Raw genomic sequence first — 24,214 nt, 5'->3', positions numbered from 1 at the left:
TTTTCACTATTGCGAGATCTTACCCCTTCAGCCACTATGGCACAAGTTTGTGACCAATTCGCGGGTTTAGCATTGCCCACTCCCAGTAATGAAAACCTTCCTTACAAACCCATCCCAGGGCCTTCCATGTTGAATGTGGATCCTGTTCCAAGTACCACTAAACAAGTTGTAGATTTCACGAACCTAACCAACACAACATCATTACCACCCACGAGCTCTAATTCTCGTGTAGTAGTTTGTACAGCACCTGGAACGTCACAGCCGGTAACGACAACAAGTAGCTTTTCTCTTCCTAATGTTTTTGGAAAGATTACTCACCCTCTTGAAAATATGTTGAAGGAACTACCAGTCACAGATGGTCTTAATGTTCCACCCCTGTTAAATTTTTTAAAGAACCTTGTCAGGTTGCGACAGAGTCATTGTGTGCACGAAACACAACTTTTGGAGGTAATTTACCCTTTTACTTTGGGTCCCTTGGCCGAACGAACTCGAGCGGCTATTTCTCAAAATCTTTCGTTTGATAGTTATCATGATGACATTCTTACATTCTTCATTCCATCACGATTGCTCACACAACTTCAACAAACACACTTCAGTCGTCTACAGAAGCCTGGTGAAACTCTTTCGGTTTATGTTAATGATGTTAAGGAAGCCGCAGCTATTTTTCGCCTTAAAGTCACTGAACAAGAAATAGTAAACAATATCCTTGATGGTATTTCTCCTGAAGAAAGATCACGTTTAGTTTTTTTGAATAAGCCATGTTCTTTCGCTGAACTTGACAGGATGTGTATTCACTCACAGAACATAAGATTTGCTGACAGAAACAGAGATAAGCAATCTCCCCATTTTTCAGGTTACAATCCAGCTAGACATTTCACTAATACCTGCAACACCACACAACCTAACCGATACTACCCTAACAGTAATGTGAATTCACATAACAGAGCTCAGTGGCCAGCAAACTCAAGAGGTTCACCTCAGAACTTGTTTTGCACAAATTGCAAAAGAAATAATCATGTTGTTAGTAATTGTAGATTTTTGCAACAAAAAAACGCCTGGAGCAGGGATTCAAGGTGAGCGGTTCCCCCTGCAAATTGGGCCAGCCCAAAAATTCTCAATATAATGCTCACATTTTTCAGCAGATGAAAGTAGCACGTTGTTTTCAAAAGTATTTTGGTACACCGATAAAAAGGAGAAAAGTTCCAGATCAGGTTAATCATTCTAGTTCACCTAATTTAGTAGGATCCAATGTTGTTCCAGTTCCTCGTGTCAGTGTTTCTTTTGGTACGTTTGTAGAACAAGCTCTTGTGGATTCAGGTTCCACACGGTCTATTATCTCTTATCAATTGTTCAATAAACTGAAAGAAGCTAATCTTGTTAAATCTATTGATAATGGTCAATTTAAGTGTTACACTGCATCTAATGAAATTTTGCCTATCGTTTGTTGTGCTGTCATAAAGTTGAAAATAGCACATTTCACGTGGATGTTCCCTTGTTTAGTTTCAAAAAATGTTGGTTTAGACTTCATCCTCGGCGCTGACTTCATGACAAAATCCGGTCTTATTCTTGATATGCAGGAGAAACATATTTTCTTTAAATTTCAACCTAACCTCAAAGTTCCTTTTGTAGGTGTATCCCAGTTGGATAATAGCCTTGCTGAAATTAGTGTTAAACAAAGTTCTGATGAAAATTCTGATTCTTTGAGTCATCTACCTGAGCATCAACGTAATGCAATCAAAAATTTGTGTGAAAAATTTCCTAAAGTTCTCACTTCTGATTTAGGACTTACAAATCTTCTCGAGTATGAAATTAAACTCCATGACAATGGATACGTTAAAAGTCATCCTTATCGTTTAGCACCACCCCAGATGAATCTTCTACGAAAAGAGGTACAACAATTGTTAGATAAAGGAGTAATTGAACAATCTACATCTCAGTATGCAAGTCCTGCATTTTTAGTACCAAAACCCAATGGTAAACAACGCATGGTAGTTGATTTCCGCCGTGTGAATCAAAAAATCGAAATTGAATCAGTTCCATTACCAGATTTACATTCAGCCTTTCACTGGTTTTCCAAGGCCAAATTCTTCACTACTATAGACTTAAATTCAGCTTATCACCAAATACCTCTAAAACATGAATCTAAACCTATTACAAGTTTCTGTGTACCATGGAACCTATATCAGTTCACTCGTGTGCCCTTTGGTCTTGCAACAGGCGCACAAGTTCTCACCCGTTTACTCGACCAAATTTTTCATGACGTTAAATTCAAGTTCGTATATAATTATCTAGACGATCTCGTCATCTACTCTGAAAATTTTGATGACCATCTCCAACACATAAAGGAAGTTCTGTCTCGACTTGAAAAAGCTGGTCTTACTGTTAATCCACAGAAAGTTAAGTTTGCAGTACAAGAAATCTCATTTTTAGGACATAAAATTTCTTCACGTGGAATATCCATTGATCCTGAACGAACAAAAGCTATTAGAGAGTTTCCTCCTCCACGAGATGTAAAAGGTGTTGCACGATTTATTGGTATGATACAATTTTTTGGCAAATTCATTCCCAACCTAGCGGAAAAGGCAATTCCACTTAATAAGCTACGTAAGAAAAACACAAAGTTTGAATGGGGTGATGACCAACAAAAGGCTTTTGAATCATTAAAACAAGACATAATAAGTCCACCAGTTCTTCGTATGGCGGATTTTTCTAAAACTTTCATTTTGCAAACAGATGCATCTGGTTCAGCAATAGGAGCCGTTTTGGCCCAGGAATTTGACGGTGTTAGACAACCTATAGCCTTCGCATCTAGAACTCTCACTCAGCAAGAACAGAAATCATCAATTTATGAATTAGAATGTTTGGCAGTAGTTTTCGGTATTGACAAGTTTAGGCCCTATCTAGAACATGCTGAATTTCTTTTAGAAACGGACAATCAGGCATTATCATGGCTTCTTGCACATCCCCGCCAGTTAGGCAAAATTGGTCGTTGGGTAATGAGAATTTCTTCACTAAAATTTAAAGTTCAACATATCCGAGGATCTCAAAATGTTGTTGCAGATGCTCTTTCACGTATGTTTGATAAGACACAACATAATCCCTCATTGGAGGAAAACAAATGTAAAGTTCTTCTAACAGATTTTCCTTTAACATTCAAAAACATTCAATTGCATCAAGAAGAGGATCAAGAATTACGGAAGATTGTTAAAAATTTAAAATCTGGAATACCCCAAAAATCTTATTTTTTATCTAATGGTGTCTTATATTCTAGAATTCGAAATCATCAGAAACGTATTGTGTTACCTCAAGTCTTGAAACCTGTTGTTTTCCAGTATTTTCATTCATCACCCATTGGTGCACATTTGGGTACCTATAAAACAATTGAGGCTATCAGAAGAAAATTTGTTTGGAAAGGCATGTATGGTGAAATTGCAGAGAGAGTTAAGCAGTGCCAACTTTGTGCCCTTAGTAAGCCAGCTCAAAATACACATTTAGGTTTGTTGTCTTCAGAAGTTTCGGATAAACCAATGCAGAAATTATTCATTGATTTTGTGGGACCATTACCAAGAAGTAGAAAAGGAAATAATATGTTGCTAGTTTGTGTAGATGCATTTTCGAAATTTGTTTGGCTGATCCCGTTAAAGAAAGCTGATGCACCCTCAACAATACAAGCTCTTCAAACCAATATCTTTCAAAATTTTGGTATACCTGTTTCAATTGTTTCAGATAACGGATCTCAATTCACTTCTAAAGCATTTAAGAATATGTGTTTCACCCATGGTATACGTCACATTTGTCTGTCTCCGTACTATCCGCCACCTTCGCATGCGGAAAGGTTCAATCGAAACCTCCGATCAGCGTTAATCGCTTTTCATGCCGAAGATCAGAATAGTTGGGACAAACATTTAGTTTGGCTTCAGATGGCTTTTAATTACTCACGACATGAATCACATAAGTCTACACCATATAATTTGATGTTCACTTTCACTCCTAATAATCCATTAGCAAATCTTTGGTCTTTAAATGAATTGTTACCAGATGACCCAAAAAACATAAAGGAAGTTTGGGCAGCCGCCCTTAGAAATCTCAAGCGCTCTCATGAGAGATATAGAGTCAAATATAACAGGAACAGAATTGATAATCCTTTTCGACGAGGTGATCTCGTCTTGTGCAGAGCACACCCAATCAGTAAAAAAGTAGATAAAAGAATGGCAAAGTTATCGTTTCGCTGGTCAGGTCCTTACCAGATACAGCGTTTTCTAACCCCAGTTACGGCAAGTTTGTGCGATCCAGACACTGGATCCTATGTTACCAGAGCCCACATTTCTCATTTAAAGAAATATCATTCATCGTCTTCAGTAAGTTAGGGGAAATTGCACCCCAGTTTTGTTTGGGCCTTTGGCTCAGTCGATCGTGGCCTGATCACCCACCGATCCTAGTCTTTGAGTCCCAAGAAACTTTTTTTTAATAAATCAATATAGGCCTATATTACTATATCACTATATCTATATACATAATATACATAACTACACAAGAAAATGAATAAAGTTAAGAAAAGAAAGGTAAAAGTAATGTAATAACATGTATGTGCACATAAAAATAAAAATATAAAAAACCATGGTACCTAGTTTTAAGTTGTCGCGCGACAAGTCTTAATTATTTGTATGTTAGTTTTGGGGGAATAAGTTTGGTTGTAGGGTTTTCCTAGTTTGAAGTGTTATGTTCAAGTATTCATTTGTTTATAGGTTTCTATTTTGAATCATTGGTAGAGGAGGATGTTAGAATTTTTTGTCCTAATGCAATGCTATCCGCACTTGTTCTTTATGTTTTATGTTTTAGTGCAGCGGTCCGCTCTCTTGGTCCACTCCGTTGATTGATGTCTGTACGCCATGTTTGGACCACTTGGTATTCTTCTCTGTGTCTTCACCTTAACTTCAGCTAACATTACGGTAACAACAACTCATACTGGTGTTCTCTTTGAAAAGGAAGATGATCTTCTGTTTTCAGACAATTTTTATTCTATTGTATTGAATTTCAATTTGCTTCAGTTGGAACATGCAAACAAGGACTTAGAATCAGATTTAAATAAGGTAATTCAGGTCAACAATGTCATTCTCAGTGAAAACAGCTCTTGGAATCAAAACTTCGCCTTCGTAATTCATCAACTCAAGGAAAATTTTGTGGCCTATAGATCAGAGACAATTGCTTTAACTTCATTGTTACCTCAAGAATCTTCAAGGAGAATAAAACGTGGTATTTTTAATTTTGGTGGCAAGATTTTGAAAACTGTTTTCGGTACTCTGGACAGTGATGATTTAGACATTTTGGAAAGACGTTTAAAATCCGTGGAAGAAAACCAAGATGAAATTTCTGGCAATGTCCTACACCATATTCTTGTGGTTAACAGTTTGGAAGAAAGAGTTCTCAATAACACTAAATTGATGAGTAACCTAGCAAAACACTATTTGGCCAGTCATAATGAATTTTATAAACTTTTGAATAGTTCACTACATGAGATTTGGGACAAAATGATGCTAATGAATTTGAGAATTGATTTGAATACACTTTTGTTTAGAATAAGTGAATCTTTATCCAGTGCCCGCTTAGAATTATCTGATTTGAGACAGTCTATCGAAAATAGTGTTCACGGCAGATTAAGTTCAATCTTGTTACCACCTAACACTTTCCTTACCTTGTTGGACAATATTCAACATTTAATTTCATTACCATTATACATGTTAGCACCAGTCACTTTTGAAAACCTTCATATGTTTTATGGTCTGAGCACAGTACAGGCAGTCATTTATAATTGTTCACTAAAAGTCATTGTCAATGTGCCGTTATCTAATAAGGATAGTACTTTCGAATCATACAAAGTTTTTGCTATTCCTTTCTTCTTCCCTAAATTGCAACATTATCTATTACTCAAGATTCACGATGTGTTGTTGATTAGTCCAGACAGAAAACTTTTTGCATCTATTAATTCTAACCTATTATCTGGTTGTGTTAAACACAGTATCACTTTGTGTCCATCCAGCTTTCCTTTCTTTGATTCTCATATAAACAGTTGTGAGTTTAATATTTTTCTTGGAAAACCTTATTTTGAGTTTTGTGACAAATCAGTTGTACCTTTAAATCTGCCTTTTTTTCAGAAGACCAATACACTCTGGTTGTTTGCAACGAATTTTTCCATTGATGTAACCTTTTTATGTAAATCTACTAAGGAGACTTTTGTACCTTTCACTATTTCAATAACTGGTAGTGGTTACATCAGAAATGCATCTCATTGTGACATTGTTAGTCCTTTCTTTAAAACCTTTGGTTCAGTCAGTTCCTCTATCACTTTTAATATTGTCGCGGGTTGAAATTTTGCAGGGTTGTTGAAATCAAATTTAGGGACTTTACTGACGGGACTCTGGGCTGGCTGCTCTGTTCACTCGTCAGCGCAAGTGGCGTGACCATGTAATTGGGGCACGGGGCCGGCGCGGCGCGCTGCGGGCTTGCAGAATTTTGTTTGTTTGTTTGGCCGCGCGCTGGCGCAGCCACGGGCCGCAGTTACTGGGGCGCGCTGTCGTAACAAGCCGCGCGGTGTGGCCTGCACATTGGGGTAGAGGGGGGGTAGTCTTCCCAGATGTTCTAGTTAGTTGTTTAGTAAATTTGACTTCAATAACGAGCTTTTGTTATGGTAGGCGCGGCAGGGCGCGCGAATTTAAGCGCAAGTGAGTGGTGACTCGGGGCTCACTCAGGCGGAGGCTATGCGTCTCACCTGTGGTCACGAGTTGTTAGTTCGTTCGTGATGTAGGAATTCAGGCTCACTCAGGCGGAGGCTATGCGTCTCACCTGTGGTCACGAGTTGTTAGTTCGTTCGTGATGTAGGAATTCAGGCTCACTCAGGCGGAGGCTATGCGTCTCACCTGTGGTCACGAGTTGTTAGTTCGTTCGTGATGTAGGAATTCAAGCTTTCGGGCGGAAGCTATGGTCGACGCCAGAGGCCACGAGTCGTTTAATTTAAGTTAGGTCATAATGTAGTCGTCAAGCTTTCGGGCGGAGGCTATGGCCCTCGTCAGGGGTCACGCGTCATAGTTTTTAAAATGTAATGTTCGTTCGGGATTTCAAGGGCAGGAGAGGCCCCTACGTTATTTTTTTAAAGTAATCGATCAAGAAAGGCTTTTCGGAAAATGTGAGTATGGACTTATCTTTGTTTTAATTTTAAGTATTAATTATGATTTGAGGTATTCGGAAGGACTAGGGAAGTGTTTAGTGAAGTTCTCTCATTCTCTCTCTTGTAAGGTCGTTCAATCGTTAAGGAAGTAAAGAGATTATTGTTTTAAATTGTAATCCCGCTATTTAAATGTTCTTTAAAATGATGTTGAGTATTTGACTTTAAGAATAAAATAATTTTAATTAAGTATTATGTTATTTTGCAAAATCTCCTTAGTTCAGCTCTCACCAGACATCCTGTACGGGATGACGAACCTATGATCCTAGGTACAGTACAGTATTTTATGAAGTTAAGACTAGTTGATGCCAAGCGAGTTGTTTCTATGTAAAGAGCTACGATTCTCTCCCCCCTCTGAAAGTGGATCGTGACAGAAATGGCGGTGGCACCGGCTAGGTGCACGTGACAGAAATGGTAGAGTTCGCCGGATAGGTTCTATTTCTGGAGAGAGAGAGAGGTAGATTTTTATGTTTATTATTAAGTTAGTTTCAGCTTCTGATAGCAGGTTATTAAGAGTTTACTTGAGGAGAGGATTACGGAATTTAATCTAAGTGGAGGAAGTCTTTGAGTTTTTTTTTTTTGACGTAACAGATGTTTATTTGAGGATACTTGTAAGGATAAAGTTTATAGTGATAAGTTGTTTTAAGTCGTTGAATTTATTGTAGATTTATATCGGGGATTATTACGTGAGGAGAATACGTTATAAGTTAAATGCTTATTAGAGATAATGCAAGTGGTTTAATTTAATTGAAATTAATTTTAAGATTGTAGGTTAAGAGAGTTAAAATTTAAAATAAAGTTTTTTTCGTAAATAGGAATTATTTTCAAGTGAAGTTTGTTTTGCTGTCGTGCGCGTAGGAGACGAGACGTACGAATTAAATCAGTCGAGGGAAGGATAAACGTTAGAAAGGAATTAAAGAGAAAACGAGAGTTTATGTAAAAGAGAGTTATAGAATTTATAGTGATGTTTTGTTTTAATTAGAAAAATGTTGAGAGTTGTTTCAGAACGACACGTCAGTGGACGTGGCAGAATGAACACGTGACGGGGAGGTGCTGAGACCTAGCGGAGAACGGAGGAACCGCAAGCGAGGGTTGGCGCACCTGATGGAATTCGGTGACGTCACGAGCACGTACAGAGACGTGGACGGCCGTGACCTTGTTTTGATCAGCTGTACGGTAACTTAGCGATAAGAAAATAGACTATTGGTTAAATAAATTTAAATTTAAGTGTATTTTAGAAGAAGAGGAACTTTCAGTATGTAAGTAATTTAATTTAAGAAGTGTATGATGTATAGGCTAGAAGTGTTTCGTTGTAAGTTGTTTATGTTTTTGTTAGTTAAATTCTACCTCGGTTTTAAAAATATTTTTTTGGGATTTGTAAACATTATTAAGGAGGTACACTATAAAATCGATAAGCATTGAGAAAACTGGGAAGGCTAGATTTTGTGTGTAGAGGGAATTTACTCCAAAAGAACAGAGAGACAACATTAATGTTTTCATTAGGGCGAGGGACCCTAAGGTGAGGCGTTGTGTCCCTGGGAAGAAAGGGAATTGTAGCGCAGACCATAGGAGATGGGCTGACTATGGAATTAAGGGTCAGGAGAATCCTGAGAGTTGTGAGTAGTTTGGGGCAGGAGTTCCCCATGGTAGTACCGAAGTGGCTATCCTGTATGGGATAGGGTACCATTTCAATGAAGTTTGTTGGTGGGGTTAGAATCCCTTGTTGTGTAGTGGGCCTATAGCAGATAGGCACTACAGTGAATTTGGTTATTTTGTGAGGTAAATTCCCTGGAGGTTAAGTAAGATTGGATTCAGTTAGGAAGGAGGGAAATGAGAAACATTGCTGTAGAGAGTTAGTGTACTTGCCTAATGTGAAATTGAATTTTAATAAATTAATTAATGAGAAAGTTTTTTCTGGTCAAATAATAATGGAAGGGAATTAATTAATTTTTTTGAGTAAGGTGTTTTAAGTAATGAAATAAAATAATGTGAAGAAGTTTGAATAATTGGGGAGGAATTTCTTTAAGAGTTTAGATAATTGTTTTTGAATTTATTGAGATATTCAGCCAGTGAAGTTTGAGTGTGAGAGATACAGTGAGATTTTAAGGAAATCGGTTGTTTATTAATTAGGACAAATGAGATTTTATGATTAAGAGTCAGTAAGCATAGTTAAAATTTACGACATGATATTTGTTGACAGTTTACAGTTATTAAGGAGAAAACAGAGTAATCTATTTATTTTTATTTTAATGGTTTGAAGATAAGATTATGAATTTTTTTTGGAAGTTTCTTTGGCATGTTGGAATAATTTTTTTTGATTTTTAGAATTTACAGAGAAAATTTAATTGATTTACATTAGTTTGGAAGTATGGAGGTTTAGTGTTCGATTAGCCCTAACTTGATGGTCGGATCCCAAAAGAATGCCGTAAAACCGATAGCCAATTGAGAGGAATGCGGTAGGCGCTTGTGTAGAGAGGGGTTGTGGGAAAACTCCTTGGGACTGATGGCAGATCAGGGGCCCTAAATAGTGTGTGATGCTGTAAAACCAGTGCAGAGAAAGCCTGGTATGCTTAAATTTTTGGGCACAGGTTATGTAAACCTGGGGTTCCATGGGATTTAGTCATGTTAGCTGCTGTGAGACATTAAGATTTCCAGGCTCCATAGTAAATTCAATGTAAATTTTTGTTTTCTTAAAATAATAAATTTGTTTTTAATTTATTTGAGATATTTGATTTGGAACAGTGAATACAGACCCCGAGGAATAAGAGTTGTCATGCTGTGAGAGGAGAAGGTGGTAGGCCTAAAAGGGTACAGGCACCACAGAGGTTATGTGCATTGCATAATTTAAATATAAGGAAACTTGAGAATTTGAAATTTTGTTGTTGGTTTGTACACCCATAAGAAGAGTATAGGCAGAATTTTTATTGTTATGAGATGTCTAATTTAATTGAAAAGAAGAAAGTTTAAAGATGCAAGGTAACATTATTATTGTAATAATTGAAAGAGATTAAGAGGTAGAGAGAAATAGGCAGTTTTTGTTTGTAAGTACTAAAGTTTACATATAGAAATTTAGTAACTAAGAATGAATAATAAGTTAAGTCTAGTGTAAAAGTTTTTTTTAAGTTTGTTAAGTTAAGAGTCACAAGTAAATTTTTTTTTAGAGAGAATGTCTTTGATAGGAAGTATTAGAAACTTATGGGAATTTTAGGGTAACATAAATAATGTAGGTAATGAATAATAAATATATGGTAGGTCTTAAGTTAAGATTAACATTTGAAGCAGAATTTAATTAAGAAGAAGGAAAATAAATAGGCCTAATGAAAAGAACAAAAAAAGGATTTTATGGTAAAGCATTTTTTTTAAGTAATAAACAATGAATAATAATGTTGTTTCAGGGTAATGTGTACTAATAATACAATTTTTTTTTTAGGACCAAAGAACAGGAATTATGTAATTTAAATTAACATGTATTTTTGAAACTGTTACAGATTCCTTAAGATGAGCTGAGCAGCAGTCCAGTTTACAAGATGACAAGAGTTCGAGAGACAAGATACAAGATCACTGAAACAAGAGCCAAGACTGAAGATTCAAGAGAAGAGAAAGCTGGCAGCCATGGACTTACAAGTGGAGATTAATAAGGTCATGTAAAGTTTTATTTTTTTTATGGAAGACAGTAACTGGAGTTTTTTTTGTTATAAACATTATTTACAGAACTTTTTAGGTTATAGTAATGTAATGGAACTAGTGAGTTGTGGTAGCTGTCAAAAAGAACTAATACCTTAAGTTTAATTTTTAAAGTTAATTTTCTTAATTTACAGAGGGATTAGTAGTTTTTTTTAAACCTTATTTAGGTTGGAATTTAAATACAATAGCTTATTATAAATGTGTACGAACAGTTCAAGTTCACAGTACTGATAGGTAGGTCAGATGATCTTATTGATTTTGATGATTTGTTGTTTTGAGTTGATTTTTAAGTGTTGTGAATTAGACAATGAAATAGTTCTGAAAACTTAAATTATTTCAAGCTAAGAAATAGTAAAGTTAATTGTAACTCAAAGGACACCAGAATTTAATTTTTTTTTGAATTAGTAATGTTTGAAAATTTTATACTTTACAAGAAAGGTTATAAACAAACAGATCGGATGGAACAAGGATGCAGTAAATCACAATTTCATTTAGAATTATTGATTAGCTTTTGAGGTTATGAAGTAAAAGTAATTATAATTTAAAAGTTTGAATAAAAAAATGTTTTTTTTTTTATTTGTTTGAAATAGAAAGTTTAAAAGTTAATTAGTCATGATCTAGGTGGGTGATGGGGTGGGAATTGGCCACTCTTTTTCCCTATAACCTCCCTAACATGGCCTTCTATTACAACTAACAGAAATAAAGAAGAAGAAAAATGAAGAATTATTAGTTAGAATGTTTCTTTCATGAAGATACCTGATGAACTTTTACTGTTTGGAAGAATAGAAGCAAGGTTAGTCAGATATTTTTACTCAGAAGAAGAAGAAGATAAAGCAGTTTTATGACTCGACAAGCCAGAGATTGGTGTTTCCCCTCTGCGCTCCTATTGACTACGTTGTTTACTCTCATGGGATAGCTGGTTCGGCACCATGGAGAGAGAGTGGTGGGCATTGTGGTTGCCCCCAGAAGAAAAGAAGAGTAGAAGAGGTTATGGGTGGGTCATGTGAACTGACCTTCAACCCAGTTACTTCGTGGGGACTATTTGCTGTATAGAGAAGATCAAGACTCAAGAGGTAGGGAAAATCATTGGAGGTCATGTTTCCCTTCCTTAAGTTTTTCCTATCAAATTATTTGCCTGATTAGATTATGCTAAGGGTGGGATACTTTATGTTAGCAGTTGAATTAATTAATTTTATTTTTTTGTGTGTTTGCATCCTTGCCCATCGATTGCAGTTTAGTAGTTAGTTTTGTATTTGTCAGGCGTGATGGTAATGCCTGTTGATGATGTTTCAGAATTGTAATCTGTTCGTGATGAGGATGGCACAACTCCGAAGCAGATGTGGGGAGAAGTTGTGAGCTGCCCTGGAAGCCAGTCCAGTAGCTGTTGGAGTTGAGTGGTGTTTGCTGATGGCCAGCCCAGGGAGCTACTCTTCTCGACAACACTGACTTCGAGGAGTTGCACCAACCTTCACGAGATAAGAGTTTAATTAATTGAAACACTGTAAGGACACTTAATTTTTTTTGAAGAACGAAAGAAGTATGGTAATAAACAGAAACCGAAAAAAAAAAATAATAATAATTATCAAGAATTTGCACATTGTTTAACGAATACTGAGAAACTAAGAACAGTAATTTAATTTGTAAAGAGAGCTTCACTAACAGAACAATTTTTTTAGAATTGAGAACTCGAGCCTCTGAAGGTTCCTGTGAGAACAAACCAGATAAAAGTTTTACATTTAATTTTATGAATACTTGTTGTTTTAAAATAAATCTTATGCAGAATCTAGATGTATGTTCAGACAGCAAGGAACTAAGAAAATTATTATTTTTGTGAAATGAGGAATTTATAGTTATGGTTTAATGGAAAAAGACAATTTGTAATTTTGAGGTAGCTCGATGGGGCTCGAGCTCTGTGAGGGGAGGGTTATGTCGCGGGTTGAAATTTTGCAGGGTTGTTGAAATCAAATTTAGGGACTTTACTGACGGGACTCTGGGCTGGCTGCTCTGTTCACTCGTCAGCGCAAGTGGCGTGACCATGTAATTGGGGCACGGGGCCGGCGCGGCGCGTTGCGGGCTTGCAGAATTTTGTTTGTTTGTTTGGCCGCGCGCTGGCGCAGCCACGGGCCGCAGTTACTGGGGCGCGCTGTCGTAACAAGCCGCGCGGTGTGGCCTGCACATTGGGGTAGAGGGGGGGTAGTCTTCCCAGATGTTCTAGTTAGTTGTTTAGTAAATTTGACTTCAATAACGAGCTTTTGTTATGGTAGGCGCGGCAGGGCGCGCGAATTTAAGCGCAAGTGAGTGGTGACTCGGGGCTCACTCAGGCGGAGGCTATGCGTCTCACCTGTGGTCACGAGTTGTTAGTTCGTTCGTGATGTAGGAATTCAGGCTCACTCAGGCGGAGGCTATGCGTCTCACCTGTGGTCACGAGTTGTTAGTTCGTTCGTGATGTAGGAATTCAGGCTCACTCAGGCGGAGGCTATGCGTCTCACCTGTGGTCACGAGTTGTTAGTTCGTTCGTGATGTAGGAATTCAAGCTTTCGGGCGGAAGCTATGGTCGACGCCAGAGGCCACGAGTCGTTTAATTTAAGTTAGGTCATAATGTAGTCGTCAAGCTTTCGGGCGGAGGCTATGGCCCTCGTCAGGGGTCACGCGTCATAGTTTTTAAAATGTAATGTTCGTTCGGGATTTCAAGGGCAGGAGAGGCCCCTACGTTATTTTTTTAAAGTAATCGATCAAGAAAGGCTTTTCGGAAAATGTGAGTATGGACTTATCTTTGTTTTAATTTTAAGTATTAATTATGATTTGAGGTATTCGGAAGGACTAGGGAAGTGTTTAGTGAAGTTCTCTCATTCTCTCTCTTGTAAGGTCGTTCAATCGTTAAGGAAGTAAAGAGATTATTGTTTTAAATTGTAATCCCGCTATTTAAATGTTCTTTAAAATGATGTTGAGTATTTGACTTTAAGAATAAAATAATTTTAATTAAGTATTATGTTATTTTGCAAAATCTCCTTAGTTCAGCTCTCACCAGACATCCTGTACGGGATGACGAACCTATGATCCTAGGTACAGTACAGTATTTTATGAAGTTAAGACTAGTTGATGCCAAGCGAGTTGTTTCTATGTAAAGAGCTACGATTCTCGCCCCCCCCTCTGAAGGTGGATCGTGACAGAAATGGCGGTGGCACCGGCTAGGTGCACGTGACAATATGTCTCTACCTATTGTACATGTACCTAAATTTAATGTCAATTTAAGTCAGCTGACATTTTCCAAGTTACCAAATGTATCCTTCAATTCTTCAATTGTGGAAGATATTAACAAACTTTTGATTTCTCAGCCTAGAGGTGCTCCATTCCACGACATTGTTAAGCTTTTACGTCCTCACCAGTATGTCGAAACTAATTCTCATTTTAATGTCATTGCTTTGATTTTGTCAGTCTTCGTTTTTCTTTGCATTTTTATCCTATGTATTACTCTATGGTTCAAGTTTAGGTCCATCTCGACCACCCCTTCTAATCCCTCACCTCCTATCCCTTCGGGAACCATCTTAATACCCGTAGCTTCATCCTCCAATGTGGAATAGTTTGTACTTTTTTTTATTATGATATGTATGTAATGGGTTTTTTTTTGTGGTCAAGGATTTAGTTTTAATTTTTGTGGGATATATGGTGTAGTTTGTTGTTGTCTCCCGGTAGCGTCTGCTTTGAGGGGGGGAGTATGTGCCGTTGTAATGTTGGTGGCACTTGCTCAACTTATTTATTTATAATTTTTTTTTCTTTTTTTTTGGGCTAACTGGTTTCCACACGTTTTCAGTGTTTTATATTGGTATTTGTTAATGGTAATATGTTATTTAAATATTTCAAAGTTAATTCTAAACGAAGTTGTAATAATTTTAATTATGTGTAATTTAAATGTTTGAACATCAAGTTTTTTTATTGTGTCAATGTAATTTTTTTGAATCTATTATGAATAATGTGTTTACAATTTAATTATTATGGTAAATATGTGAAGGTATGTTTAAGACATTATAAGTCAATCTTTTGTAATAGAATTAATGCTCCATTAATAATCGATATGTTTTAAAAAAAAGTACTCTCTACGAGTGCCATGTTCAATGTCCTTCTTCGTCTTGCACTTACTGACCACAAACGGTCTTTTCCAGCACTTTGACGCCATGATGTAGTAACTCAAAAATTCGTTCTTGTGTGATTTAAAGTTTTCAAGATGCATTAAGCATCTACAACCGCACTAAGTGGTAAGTTTTGTTGTTTTATGTCTCAATAACGTAGGGTAATATTTGTAACACCGGGCGTGTTAATATTCTTTGTTATTTTATGTTAATTAGCGGTTCCACGATACCGGCCACGCGGTAATCCACGATACCGGTCATGCGGTACACTTGAACCAACTTGTGCTGTGGTGTTGGGGGCCTGTCCCCGGCAGCCCGGAAGCAAAATGATGTGACCGCACCTAATTCAGGAAAGCCGACGACTATTTCATTATTTTTGGCATGAACTACTAACATTTTTTTTAATCAACTCTACATAATGTGAAAATTTCGTGAACTTAACCTCATCGGACTTCTCGTCAAACTTTGTCTTCTCTTCTATCTTAAAGAATTTTTTTTTGAACCAATGTAAAGTCTTATTTAAAATATGTAATTTACAAGCAACGAAACAATGTAACATGGACTAAAGATATTTTGATAAACAAAAAAAAAATTTTGTTTTGTAAGGAATTCATCATGTAATTATTAATTTGTTTTAATAGTAAACAAAAAAAATTTTTATTCGTTTTTGTAAGGGGCCCCAGATAAGATAAAACTTAAACATAATAAAATCAGTATCATGTAAGAAATAATTTAAAATACTAGTGATAATATAATATGGTAATATAATATGGTCAGAGTGTTGAGATTTAAAAAATAATTTACATAAAAAATAAATTATTTATCTGAAATTGTCCTTTTTATTTAATCATTGAATAATACTCTTATAGTTTATTGTGAGTGTGCATGACCAGTCAGCCCTGTTGATACTCTAACTAACCCCTCTGCACATCGAAACACTTCATGAGCCTTGGTCCACGAGCTTTCAGCATCCGCCTGCCTTTGTTCATAACCTCAAATATTTTATGAATAGAGGTAAGGTGTGGTGCAAAAGTAATTTGATTATTAAGTTGTAGAAGAATACACAATTATTTTTTTACTTTTTAGTGCATATTATTTTGTGTTGGAATTGTTTATTTTGAAGTCGGTTTTTTTTGTTAAAATGTTTGTTTATTTTTTTCATTTTTAGGGACTCTGAAGTACACGAACTAATTTGTCTGAATATGGGTAGACCTACTAAACGTGCTAATCAAATGAGAAAGCGCCGTTTAAAGGAAACAAACGAAGTCAGGGAGAAACGCCTATCTAAACAAAGGAAATCTACATCGAGGACAATCTCAAAAGAGACATGTGAAGAACGCAAAAATTTTGCTATTGCTAATTAGCGCCATGGCAGGCTCCTAAGAATTGAAGAGTTACGTTACTTTTTCATGGATCCCATGATCAGAACCTAACCAAACTCTCATTAAAATACCCTTGAAGTACGTCTTTTCCAATAAAAAAAAATTATCGAAATCGGTTGGCGTGATATTGAGTTATTCGTCCTTTTGTCGCGCACACATTTAATGAAAATTTAAGACTTATATGGTTTTCACATGGATGCCATTGTCAGAACTGGACCAAATTTAAATGGGACCACACGGGAAGCACCAGCTTTCAAATGAAAAAAGAATCATCAAAATCGGTTCACCCAGTCGAACGTACTGAGGTAACAAACATAAAAAAAAAAAAAAACATACAGTCGAATTGATAACCTCCTCTTTTTTTTGAAGTCGGTTAAAAATGAAGTTTGTTGAAATAATGACATTTTTAATTTCTGCATCGAGATTTTTGTTTTCCATTGTTGGCATATTCAATTATGAATGGATCATGGATGAACCAAGGGCTTAGCGTCCTCGGAAACGAAACAAACAAGACAAAGCTGCGAATGTGTGTGTGGAGAGAAAAAGCAAGTAATATTGACAATAAACAAGAGGGGTAAGCGAAGATATGATAATGACAAGCTGAGTTTGAAGCATAGTATTTTTATTTTATGTGAAATTTTTGAAGTAACACTTTTCTATTTCATTTGCTTGAGTTGTGTCGGAGTAATAATTTGAAATACGTTGAAGTTCTAGTCTTCCTCAATGCGAATTTTGCTACAGAAAATCATAGAGCATTTTATATGGATATTCTTGTAAAGCTGACACTGCACTGTCAGGTCGACTGGGTAGGACGATAGAATTGTATCCCCTTGGAAAGGGTACCTTTCATACTTTCGGTGGTGGTAGTAGTGTAGCTGGGTAGAAACTGGAAACGTACTCTTTCCGATTTATTAAAATGTTTCGGTTTTATTGCAAATATGCACTGGAAAGGTATCCCCTCGGAAAGGGTACCTTTCAGGATTTTCTCCTCAATTACACCGCAGAAAATAAACTGGAAAGATAACATTATCTTTGAAAGATTTGTGCAACGGGAGTGCATGACTTGATTTAAGCTTTTGGACATACGCCATTGCTAAGCACATGTATGTCCGTAGAAGAAAACTACAAAAATCCCAAAAGACAAAAACACAAATTAAGAAAAAAAATTGCTGTTGTCAACAGGATATAAACACCACATAATATTCCATATGTGGTGTTTATATCCTGTTGACAACAGCAATTTTTTTTCTTAATTTGTGTTTTTGTCTTTTGGGATTTTTGTAGTTTTCTCCTACAGACATGTGCTTAGCAATGGCGTATGTCCAAAAGCTTACATCAAGTGGAAAGGTACCCTTTCCGATTTCTTGAAATACATACTATTTTCTGCTTTAAAATCGTGAAAGTTATCCCCTCTAACCTAACCTAACCTAACCTAACCTTTCCGGTCCATACTTGCATTAAAACTAAAATATTTTAAGAAATCGGAAAGGGTAGGTACCTTTCCAGTTCCTACCCAGCTACTACACTACCACCACCAAACGTATGAAAGGTACCCTTTCCAATGGGATACAATTCAGCCCCCGGCTAGGTCACATGACTGCCTCGCCCCTTCGCAAGGGAAGGTAACTAGATCTACGTGCAGTGCCACCGGGGCAGTTCGGGTCACGAGGCGGCTCACCGACAAGTAGGGACCTGAAAAATTCGCGGATTCAATGACCTCTAGTGTAGCTTCCATTATCCTCTGCATTTCTCAAGCAAACACGCGTGTTCATTGGGTGCTAACTTGTGAGGCGTCTCCACTGGGTGGCTTGTGATTCAATACTTCTTTGGTAAATAGTCTGCCATTGGCCCAGAGAGCTCCAGTTAAACTGCGAGCCAATAGCAGAACCAGCAGAATTGTTCACAAGTTTGAATTTTAGCCTATCACTAGGGGCATGCAGATTTCGCGAAAAGATTTCAAGACTATATGAAAGTTCAAACACTATAGCATCGTCTGTGTATCGTGATTGGGTGAGTTTTCTCCCAGGTGCATATTGATTGTAACAACACCAATCACAGTGATTCAGTGTGGAAGTAAGCGCGTCCTGAATGGCTCTGTCAAATAAGGCGACGACTCCTCTCGCAGACGGCCGCCAATCACAAGGAAGAAACCACAGGTGCGGTTATACCTTGTTGCAGTCTAATAAGTGTTCAGATCTTTTCGCGAAAAATGCCTGCCCCTACCTATCAGGAAATTAATCCGCGAATTTTTCCGGTCTTTACCGACAAGTGACGAAGTGAATACGCGACAGACAACGTATTGCCTGCTTTACAGGGGATCAGGGTGCAGCTCCATGAATTGAAATGTTTGTAACCTCAGGCGTGTGTGGAAATGTAAAAAAAAAAAAAAATTAGTAACTCAAACTACCCTGAGCCGGTTGTGAACACGAAGCAGTCGTGGTTACCCGCAATCACGTGTAACCTGTCTAGCTACCCCCCCCCCCCCCCCCCCTTTCCGTCACTCCACACCCAACGACCACACCCAGTCACACACGGTGCGCAGAGCTGCAGGAAAAAAAGGTGTTGTGGGGGTGGGGGGGGGGGGGGAGGGATTTGTCTGTAAAGTCGGTTTACGGACGATTATTTTACGTGATAACGTCATAAGAAAACATTGATGAAAAATTTCATACTGTTTGAATTTTCAAATATTATAAAGTTTTTTCAAATTTAATTTAAATAATTTGTTAAAATATAATCACGAAAAATTAGTTAAAAAGCCCGCCTTAACCTGTTTGATATTATAGAAGATTTTCTCGCAGGGTGGTTGAACCGGTTCTTGCACGCTCGGCTCAGGCGGAACGTGACACTTTTTCGTGCGTGCAGCCGGCGTTCATCGATTTATAAGACGTTATCATGGCAAAAAAAGAAAACCCTACGCGATTTCAAAATTGCTCAAGATATCCTAGTAGAGTGGTGTCTGTTTACGAAAAAGCACTTAATAATGCGTTTTAACTATGTACTTTTAGAAGAATGAAAATGACTAAAACACATTTTTTTTTCAATAATTATCTTTAGACAAGAAACACCTGGTATTGACTCTTGAAAGCACTCAGGCGACTTACAGTACACTTTTACATTCATTTCTTCGTCATATAATGTTACGGTCACCGCTCGATGCACGACGAGAAGACAGCGCGCCAGTCCAGAGGAGACACCGCGCTAGAAGCACCAGCGAGCGTCGCGCTTATCATCCCGCCTCACTGACACACATACACCCCTGACTAGGCGGGACGCAATGAGCACTTTAGAAAAGCCTTTATATACAGCGCGAGTATAAATTTCACAGACAAAACTTCAGCCGCATGTTTAGGGCCATGCACATTTCGCGAAAAGATTCTAAGAGTAGCTTAAAGTTAAAACACTGTAGCATCGTCTGTGTTTCGCGATTGGGTGAGTTTCTTTCAGGTGCATGTTCAGTGTTACAACATTAATCAGAGTATTTCAGTGCGGAAGCAAACGCGTCCTGAGTGGCTAGGTCAAACAAGGCAACGACTTCTCTCGCAGACGGCAGCCAATCACAAGGAATTAACCGCTGCTGCGGGTATACCTTGTTGCAGTCTAATATACGTTCAGATTTTTTCGCGAAAAATGTCTGCCCCTACGCATGTTCAATACGATAAAATAAGTTGAAAACTTCTATACAACTCAACTTATGTTCTAAAATGCTTGCCAACCCTCGTATACATCGTTGCAGTTGGAGGTGAACAAAATTTGTATTGCAGATAAAGAAAGCATTCAAAACAGTACACTGGATTAGGTTTAATCAAATGAATTTCTATAACCACCACGTATTTTGCCGCTGTCGCAAAATTGTTTCACTGAAATAATTATGGGTGGGAAATAAAGGTGCTACTCAAAATTGTTTCAATGAAATCATTATGCGGTCGCGATAAACTTTTCGGTGGTTGTAGAAAGTCATTCAATTAAACATAATCCAGATGCTTTGTTTTCCATCTTGAATACTTTCTCGATTATTAGTAATAAAAATGTTAAGTTACAACTTCAAATACGAATACCAGCCTTGGGCAGCACTGAGGTATAACTAGGGGCGTGTATTTTTCGCGAAAAAAATCTGAACGCCCATTAGACTGCAAAAAAGTATACCCGCACCAGCGGTTTCTTCCTTGTGATTGGCTGCCGTCTGCGAGAGACGTCGTTACCTTATTTGACCGAGCCAATCAGGACGCTTTTTCTTCAACACTGAAAGACTGTGATTCGTGTATCATCAGTGAACATGCGGCTGAAAGAAACTCTGCCAATCACGAAACACAGACGAGACTACAGTGTTTTAACTCTCAGCTGGTTTCGAGATATTTTCGCGAAAAATACATGACCACACACACACACACACACACACACACACAAACACACACACACACACAAACACACACACACACACACATATATATATATATGTGTGTTTGTGTATATATATATATATATATGTATATATATATATATATATAGTTTTACTTATTTTGTCATGATTAGAGACCGGAAAAATACGCGGATTCATTCGGCGATAGGCTAGAATTCAAATACATATACTTTTTAGAAGATTTTGCTATTGGTTTACTGTTCATCTGTACGAATCTCGACCAATTATAAACCCTCAACCAAAGAAGGATCGAATCACTGACAAACCAGCTGAGACGAACCACAAGTCAGCAGCCAATGAACTGGCGTTATTTGCCTGAGTGTGCAGGGGAATGTGCAGTATATCCTGGAGGCTATTGAACCCGCGAATTTTTCCGGTCCCTAGCTGCTGTTGAACGGCGAGCCCATGACAGAAGCAGCAGAATGGCAACACGTGGAACGAAGTGAACTATGCGATCGAGCGAGTGGCTGTCCCTGCTGTCAGCTGCCGTAACCTCGCCCGGGGACAGCTCCGCTGCGAGCCGTGACGTCACCGCGGGCAGACAATGAGGTGGACGCTCTGAGCCGCTCCAGCGCCCTCGAGCGTCAAGGCCGCAGTTCCGGCGGGGTCAGGGAGGGGCCACGCCCTCCTTTACCCTTCTAGAGAAACTCATTAGTAGAGACCGGAAAAATTCGCGGATTCATTTCGTGATGGGTTAAAATTCATACTTGTGAACAATTCTGCTGGTTCTGCTATTGGCTCGCAGTTTGACTGGAGCTCTCTGGGCCAATGGCAGACTATTTACCAAAGAAGCGTCGAATCACAAGCCACCCAGTGGAGACGCCTCACAAGTTAGCACCCAATGAACACGCGTGTTTCCTTGAGAAAAGCAGAGGATAATGGAAGCTACACTAGAGGTCATTGAATCCGCGAATTTTTTAGGTCTCTACGTGATTTCTTTTTTTCCTTGACTGGGATTCAGTTTTGGACACGTTCTGGAATACGGTTGCGTCCCGACACACGTTGCCGGGACGTCTTGGAATACCGCCGCGGGAGTGCGGCCCGGAGGACCTAGACTCGGGGCAGGCGGGGGTCGACGTGCCACGCCCCGTGGGTGGAGGTCACTCCGGCGGGGCGTCGCCCTGACCTGGTGACCTGGCTGCCCGCTGCACTGCCTCGTCGCTAATGGCCCTTCCCCTCCCTCCCTTCCACCACCCCCCTTCCCTTCAGCGGTCCGCGGCCACCGGCAGTCGTGATTGGCGCCAAGCGAGGAAGATAACTGTAACTAAGTACCTCTCTTATGACTGCGCGGTTCGCAAACAACCTAACAACACAGTTTGGAAAGTGTTCTGGGAAAAAAGATCCACTCTTTTCAGTGCCAAAGCCCAAATATTTCTTCTTTTATCTTTAGTCGAAAGAACTAAAAAAAAAAAAATACTTATATAAACAATAAGTTTGACAAAAAACCTACGAAGTACAACATTTAAAAAAATCAAAGAGGGGCTTGTCCTTTAAAAAAAATTTGAACACAGAATATATATTTTTTTAGTTCCTGACATCGTTAAATTTTCGAAAGTAAATGTTGGCCACATTGTTTTTTTTTTTTGTGTTCGTGCGTGGCTGGGAATATTCACCAAATAATATTTGCAATACTGAGCAACTAAAACACCATTGTTAAGATGCTTTATTTTTGTTTCAAAAATTTTAAAATCATAACTTCAGTTTAATTTTTTTAGTACACATGTGCACACGTCTGTACAGATGCATATGGCAGCCATGCTTATTTAATTGCTGCCAACATTCTCAAATATTATTCCAAATTATAATAATTTGCAATTATACTCAATACGCCACTCTGTTAATACATAATTCCATAAATTCTGAATTAAGACTGTTTGTTGAATAAATTATTATATTAGATTATTATGTTTAAAAATATTCTGTTTATTTTTTTAATATTTAAAACCTAATTGTTGATGCACATTCTTTTAGAGTGGATTGTTTGTACAGAGTATGCATCAAAATTGTTAAAATAATGTTTTCATTGTTTTGCGCTTGTCTTGAGTGTGAGCAAGCTTAGTCCCCCGGGTTTCTGTCATAGCTTAGAAACACGCGTGATAGAGTAAGTCTATTCTAAGTTACGTGGTAGTGATAGTTCTATGTTATGACAGTTCTAAGTTTTGTGCGGATTTACAATAAGCCAATGTTTCTTTTTTGCTACTGTAATATGCAATACTTTGGACTATAGAGATAACAGTACAGATAATAATAAAACCATTAAATATGTTGAATATACACGGTGTGCGTTTGGTTTTGTGCGTCAGATAATTTACGTGAGAATCATCTTAAAGTAACTAACATACTTTTATTGTGTGCAGGTTCATAGTTTAACTGTACAAATAACAACCAAATGTATTAAAACAGCTTTTAATTCCCCACAATATAAAATTAACGCCGACAAACGTTGTGTAAATTATGTTCCGACAAACAAAACAAAAATAGTAAAGATATGTAGCGTTGCCGATATGGTGGGCACTCTGGGGAAGCCATCTTTTCACAGACGAGAGAGCCAAAACCCGAAGTTCCCCAAAGGTCATGCTTTTTTTTTTCCGTATCTTTTATGTAGCTATCCTAACCAATTAAACCGTCCACAATGTTTTAAAGTATTTATAAAGTAGCTAACCTAACCTAATTGACCATTAGTATCCTTTTATCAACACCGCCATATTTATTTACAATGAACAAAAAAAAACCGAAGATGCACGATCGGGCGTTTGGCTCTCTCGTCTGTGAAAAGAAGGATTCCTGGGCACTCTGAAACAACAGTTTATTATTTCCACAGGTTAGCTCAGGAAAACCGTAATATATAGGCCTATCTTTAAATTTTGGTTATAAATAAAGTTTGTTTTCAAATTATTCAGTACCAGACTAACCCGAACTGGGTTTTTGCCCGAGAAGCTGACACTCGGACCTCTGGTGGTCTTGTAAGTCCTGTGCGTTACTATTCAGTGTGTGCTTAAATAATAAATATTCATTCAAACTGAATAATAACCATGTTCACTGGTGCGTTCAGGAGCTTCAAAGACCAACACATGTGTCTCTGGAGGTCACAATCTTTTTTTTATATTGTGTTGGTGTCAATCGTGTGCTAACTGACAAAACCAATATGGCCTACCTTAGCAGTAGCTGGTTCGTGACGAAATTTTGACACACGTGAAGTAGCTTGGCTTTTGGGTTTGTAGCCGCGTCCTTGGCGAATAATTCACCGACGTTTCGGTCGACATTGCAGTCGCCATCATCAGGGAGCAGTTACCTACTCAGTTAATTTACTTTAATATGTCCAAGTAGTAACATTTCCATATATTTCAGTCCTTTACTTTGATTTATTTCGTTACAAATCATGCAT

The 24,214-nt window shown here is 37.9% G+C and overlaps 1 protein-coding gene across 2 annotated transcripts in view; it reads right to left on the bottom strand.

Annotated features, from left to right (window-relative positions):
- The window catches only part of LOC134528512 (xaa-Pro aminopeptidase 1-like), a 116,188-nt gene that overhangs the window by 73,335 nt on the left and 18,639 nt on the right, over positions 1-24,214 (bottom strand). The gene's annotated exons all lie outside the window — the stretch shown is intronic.

This window comes from Bacillus rossius, chromosome 1 (genome assembly GCF_032445375.1).
Source record: "Bacillus rossius redtenbacheri isolate Brsri chromosome 1, Brsri_v3, whole genome shotgun sequence".
Classification (NCBI taxonomy): Eukaryota; Metazoa; Arthropoda; class Insecta; order Phasmatodea; family Bacillidae; genus Bacillus; species Bacillus rossius.
Note: the sequence above shows the minus strand (reverse complement) of the source record. Positions and strands in the feature narration are given on the sequence as shown.